The following is a 6217-nucleotide window of genomic DNA, read 5'->3' on the forward strand; positions in this document are numbered from 1 at the left end:
AAAGATCACCCTGTCAGCAGTAGGAAGGGTGGATTTTTGGAGAGGGCATGGCAATATTAAACCTGGCACAGAGAGGCTTCCTTGGAGGTGTTTGCAATAATTGCAGGAAGGAACAGGTCAGGGAAAGTTGGGAGGTGAAATAGTGGAGTCTAGTGACAGTGGATGGAAGGTGTGAATGAGAGAGAATGGAGGGTGACTCCTGGGTTTCTCATATAGGAGAACAAGTGAGTAATTAGCTGGTGGCGACATAGCAACAGGGGATGCAAGAGGAAGAACAGGTTTGGGGAAGGAAATGAGTTCAGTTTGGGACTTGTAAATATCTATACTAATAAAAGAGAAGCATGCAAATTAGCATCACTCTGCTATGCCCACCAGCCAATCAGAGTGACTATGAAAATGAATCCAACAAAGATGGCAGTATTTGCATACACAGGTACAGAGTGAAGACTGAAGACTTCTTCGCTGTGGCCAGACCAAAGGCCTGGGTCCCGGGTGCTGGAGGAAAACAGGTGCCAGCAGCCAGGGGAAGGAAGGCCTATTGCGCGAATCTTCATGCAACGGGCTTCTAGTATAATAATAAAAGGGTAATATGCTAATTAGACCAGACGTCTTCCAGACATCATTCCGGATGTCCTTCCTGACGAAGCTGGGGCCAGAGGGAAGCCAGCTGGGTTCCGGATGCCTGCAGGTGACCCAGGGGAAGCCAGCCCGGGTCCCAGTGCCGGAGGGAAGCCGGTGCTGGCAGCTGGGGGAAGAAAGGCCTACTCTTGCATGAATTTTCATGCATCAGGCCTCTAGTGACATTATAATAGGATATTTAAGTTGAGGTGTCTGTCCTGCCAGTGTGGCTCAGTGGTTGAACATGGACCCAGCAACTGAGAGGTCATGGTTCAATTCTGGTCAGGGCACATGCCCAGGTTGTGGGCTCGATCCCCAGTGTGGGGCATATACAGGAGGCAGTGGATCGATCAATGTTTCTCTCATTGATGTTTCTCTCTATCCCTCTCCCTCTCTCTCAAAAAATCAGTAAAAAAACATATTGAGATGTCTAAACAGCTATTTTATATATATAAGTGCAGAAAATATATACCCAAGCAAGAATAACAAATACATACACATATATGTCATAGGCATATTATAGATAAATTGAAACATTGGGGAAGGATCGTTGATTAAGAAAAGTTACATGTTCTCCTGGGAGAAGATGCCACCTAGGCTTTCATAGCCAGAGCCGAGCAGTCTGTGCTGGCTCAGAGCTTTGAAGGACAGGCCCATGGTGTTGCCGGTCAGGAATGGCCTCCACAGCATGTCCAGGGGTTTTGTGAGGGGCTCAGGCAGCTGGTGACTTGAGTTGAAGACAGTGCTCACTTACTATTCTAAAAATCCTAGGGTCTTGAAGAATTGTGCTACATGTCCTCTGCCTTTGCTGTATACATGGAACATCAAGCCTGGATGACAGCACACCTGTTGTAAGTAACATGGTTGCTGAAAATTTACATCCACAGCCCTAGCTGGTTTGGCTCAGTGGATAGAGCATTGGCCTGCATACTGAAGGGTCCCAGGTTCGATTCCAGCCAAGGGCCACATGCCTGAGTTGCAGGCTCGATCCCCTGTAGGAGGCGTGCAAGGAGGGAGCTGATCAGTGATTCTCTATCATCATTGATGTTTCTATTTCTCTCTCCCTCTTCCTCTCTGAAATCAATAAAAATATATTTAAAAAAGAAAGAAAGAAAATGTATGTCCATAGCTGAGACCTACTGCTCAGAATAAAAGATTCCTTTCAAAATATTCCTGCTCACTAACAAGGCACATGGTCACCCAAGAGCTCTGATGGAGATGTACAAGGAGATCGATGTGGTTTTCATGACTGCGAACACAACATCAATTCTGCAGCCCATGAATCAAGGAGTACTTTCAACTTTCAAGTCTTATTATTTACAAAATACATTTTGTAAGGCTACAGCTGCCATAGATAGTGGTTCCTCTGATGGATCTGGGCAAAGTAAACTGAAAACCTTCTGGAAAGGATTCACCATTCCAGATATCATTAAGAACATTCATGATTCATGGGAATAGGTCAAAATATCAACATTAACAAAGTTTGGAAGAAGTTGATTTCAACCCTCATAGATGCCTTTGAGGGGGTCAAGACTTCAGTGGAGAGAGTAGCTGCAGATATGAAGACGTCAAGAGAACTGGAATTAGAGCCTGAATATGGGACTGAATTGCAGCAATTTCATGATAAAAGTTTAATGGATGAGAAATTGCATCTGAAGAATAAGCAACAGCAGTGGTTTCTTGGGGAGGAATCCATTTCTGAAGATACTGTGAAAATTGCTGAAATGGCAACAAAGGATGTAGAATATTCCAAAACTTAGTTGATGAAGCAGCAACAGAGTTTGAGATGATGGACTCCAATTTTGAAAGAAGTTCTGTGGATAAAATGCTGTCAAACAACCTCGCATGCTGCAAAGTCGCTCATGAAAGGGAGAGTCAGTCGCTGCAGCAGACTTCAGTACTGTCGTATTTTGAGAAGTTGCCAGCCTTCAGCAGCCACCACGTCAAGGCAAGGCCCCTCCATCAGCAGGAAGATCGGGACTCGCTGAAGGCTATGGTCAGCGTTTTATAGCAATAAAGAATTTTTAAATTAAGGTATGTTTATTATACACTGTTTATTAGACATAATGTATTGTGCATTTAATATCTATAATAGATCATAAACTTTTATATGCCCTGGGAAAACAAAAAATTTGAGTTACTTGCTTTAATGTGATATTCACTTTATTGTAGTGGTCCAGAACCAAGCAAAAAAGTGAAACACAGAATTTATTCTTGTATTATTATTTATTAACTAGTGGCCCAGTGCACGAAATTCGTGCATGGGAGGAGGGTGTCCCTCAGCCCAGCCTGCACCCTCTCCAATCTCGGACCCTTTGGGTGATGTTGACTACTGGTTTAGGCCTGATCCCAGGATGTCCGACTGCCGGGATCAGGTCTAAACAGGCAGTTGGACATCCCTTTCACACTCCTGGACTGCTGTCTCCTAACCACTCACCTGCATGCCCGCCTGATTGCCCCTAATTCGTGCACGGGAGCGGGGAGTTCCTCAGCCTGGCCTGCACCCTCTCCAATTTGGGACCCCTCAGGGCTGCTGGCACCTAACTACTCACCTGCCTGATGGCCTGATCCCCCTAACTGCTCTCCCCTGCTGGCCTGATCCCTCTAACTGCTCTCCCCTGATGGTCTGATACCCTTAACTGCTCTCCCCTGCTGTCCTGATCCTTCTAACTGCTCTCCCCTGCCTGCCTGATCACCTCTAACCGCCTCTGCCTCAGCCCTGCCACCATGGCTTTGTCCAGAAGGATGTCGGAACCTCGTCTGGAAGATGTTCAGTCTAATTAGCATATTACCTTTTTATTAGTATAGATGCCACCTTGCCTAAAAATGCAGGTTGTTAGCAGGTTTTCCCATCATGGAAGGGGAGCCCGCAGTAGCATCCTGGGTTCTGACCAGGGCTTACGCACTCGTGCTTTATCTCAGCAGATGAGATTCCTGGAAGACTCTTGGATGTACCTTGGACATTTCTATCCATTTTGCCAAATCATCCTCCAAAAATACTGAACCACTTTAAACTCCACCAGCAACCATGCGTGTGCCCTCTGTCCTACTTTGATGCCAGTATCATTGATTTCCCCCTGGAAGCTTCCCTCCCCTCAGCCGGGACTGCTTGGCACTTGAGCCAAGCTCACTGTTCAGCCCAGGACTTGATTTCCCGAGATAGAATTATGGAGGAGGAAAAATAGTTTTCCTCTACCCTTCTGAGTTCTTAGCGGGGGCCCTTGTAATGAAAGACAGATTACCAAGAGAAAAACCAAAGTTCATTAACATGTGTACCTCGTGTATATGTGGGAGATCCCAGAGAAAAATGAATAACTTCCCAAAGTGGCTTAGAATCCAGATTTAAATACCTTCTTCCTAGGGAAAGGGGACGGAAGATGTAGGCCTCTTAGAGGAGAGTACATGATTTTTAGGAAAGATGAATGGGGGTGGGGGAGATAGTTTGTAACAAAGTTTGGATGTGATGTCAACTTCTAGTCTCCTGTCCTGTGACAGGAGTCAGTCTTCACTGGCTGATGGCACTTTTCCCATCAAGGGAGCCTTTTGGGGGGTCCGATTTTAGGCAGAGGAGACTTCAGTGAAAACCTCTCCTTGCATTTGCTGTTTTTCAAGCATCTGCAGGTCAATATCGTCAATATAACAACATGGCATATGTTGGGGTGGTCTGTTCTCTGACCTTCAGAATAAACCCAACAAAAGCTTGTTTCCTCTCTCAGATAATTTGCCACAGTAGCCTTATTCCCTGGAGACAGTATTCTGACCAGACCTTCCTGGGAGTGATCATAATATACCCTGTGCTTGTAGAAAGGCGTGGGCCATATCACTAAATAATCAGGGTCAGTTTTCTCATCTTGTGGAAAGAGAGATATAGTTATGATAGTTTATCTCCCTTTCCACAGGTTTCCTGCCGGTTTGTGCGTCTCCTGCAGCCCCAGTGGCCCCAGTGCCTCTGCGGCCTTGGGGTTAGGGGCTTCTGGGTGCCGGCCCCGCTGCGGGCTGTGTCTGTGCTCCTCTGACCCCAGCGCCCAGGTGGGGCTTGAGGCTGCTGGGTGCTGGGCCCCGCTGCAGGCTTGTGTCTCTGCTCCTCTGGCCCCAGCGTCCCCAGCAGCCCCAGCAGCCCCAGAGCCTCCTCAGCCACGGGGCTTGGGGCTGCTGGGTGCTGCCCCCCCTGCAGGATGTGTCTTTGCTCCTCTGACCCCAGCGGCAAGGTGGGGCTTGAGGCTGCTGGGTGCCGGCCCCCCTGCGGGCTGTGCCTCTGCTCCTCTGACCCCAGCCCAAGGCGGGGCTTGGGGCCACTGGCTGCCGGGACCCCTGAGGGCTGTGTTTCTGTTCCTCCTACCCCAGCGCTGAGGCAGGGGCTTGGGGTGGCTGGGTGCTGGTTCCCCTGTGGGTTGTGTCTCTGCTACTCTGACCCCAGCGGCCCCAGCGCCCCCGGGGCCATGGGGCTTGGGGTGGCTGGGTGCTGGTCCCCCTATGGGCTCTGTCTCTGCTCCCCCAACCGCAGTGCGAGGCGGGGCTTGGGGCAACTAGGTGCGCCCCTCCCCCCGCAGCCTGTGTTTCTGCTCCCCCAACCCCAGCGCTGAGGCAGGGCTTGGGGTTTCTGGGTGCGGGCCCCCCTGTGGCCTGTGTCTCTGCTCCCCCCCCGCCCCCCCCCCCCCCCCCCCCCCCCGCAGTGCTGACCAAGCAGGCCCAGAGGCCCTCCACCAGTGGGTTGAGGCAGAACGCCTGCGTCCTCCCCAGGCTTCGCTCTGCCACCTGGAGCCTATGTATGCAAATTAGCCACCATTTTGGCTGGCAGTTAATTTGCATATCATGCTAATTAGCCAATGGGAAGGGTAGCGGTTGTACGCCAATTACCATGTTTCTCTTTTATTAGATAGGATCAGTGTATTATTTTCCATACAAACAACTATAAACCTACCTTTGCCCCACCCTATAATCAAATGAGATTTCAAATGAATAGGAAAATAATGGATTATTTAATGTATAATGCTATTACAATTAGTTAACCAATAAGATAAGAAATAATTTAGATTCTTATTTCATACCTTACATCAAGTATGTTATAAATAGATATGAAATCTACATTTTTAAAATGAAACCATGAAAATACTAGAAAAAATAAGTGAATATTATATATAAAGAAATATATGTTCTTAAACATGAAAACTTCAGAATAAGATCTCAAGGCAATTTTGGAAATTACATCTTATTTTTTTAAAAAATGGAATATAACAAGGTAGTTTTTTTAACAATAATCTTTATTACTGTACTTTCAAAGGTACATGTAATCCTGAGCTACCACATTTATGTAGTTACTAGAGGCCCAGCGCGCAAAATTGTGCGAGTTCCCAGACCCGCCGCAGGACCCAAGACCCGCCATGCCGCGAGACCGAGACCCGCAGCGCAGCGAGACCCATCAATGCACCTCCTGGTGACTGGCCTTTTGGTCATTATGGCGTTACAGCGTTAGGGCCACTGACCTTTTATAATACAGATCATTTACTCTTTCAAGTTTACATGTATTTTCTTCCAAATTGTTTGATGAGCACATTTTTTGTACTAATTGGGAACATAAATAAATTAACATGTTCTTGTC

General features: G+C 47.5%; 1 long non-coding RNA gene across 2 annotated transcripts; it reads left to right on the forward strand.

Annotated features, from left to right (window-relative positions):
* The first annotated feature begins 554 nt into the window (after positions 1-554).
* Positions 555-6063, forward strand: LOC118670482. 2 transcript variants are annotated; one of them, XR_004972349.1, is made up of 3 exons: positions 555-1469; positions 1723-2652; positions 5900-6063. It is a non-coding gene; the product is annotated as an uncharacterized LOC118670482 (long non-coding RNA). The 2 variants fall into 2 exon arrangements; XR_004972350.1 differs by having other exon boundaries at positions 1727-2652.
* The last annotated feature ends 154 nt before the right edge of the window (positions 6064-6217 follow it).

This window comes from Myotis myotis, unplaced genomic scaffold (genome assembly GCF_014108235.1).
Source record: "Myotis myotis isolate mMyoMyo1 unplaced genomic scaffold, mMyoMyo1.p scaffold_m19_p_16, whole genome shotgun sequence".
In the NCBI taxonomy this organism is placed as follows: domain Eukaryota; kingdom Metazoa; phylum Chordata; class Mammalia; order Chiroptera; family Vespertilionidae; genus Myotis; species Myotis myotis.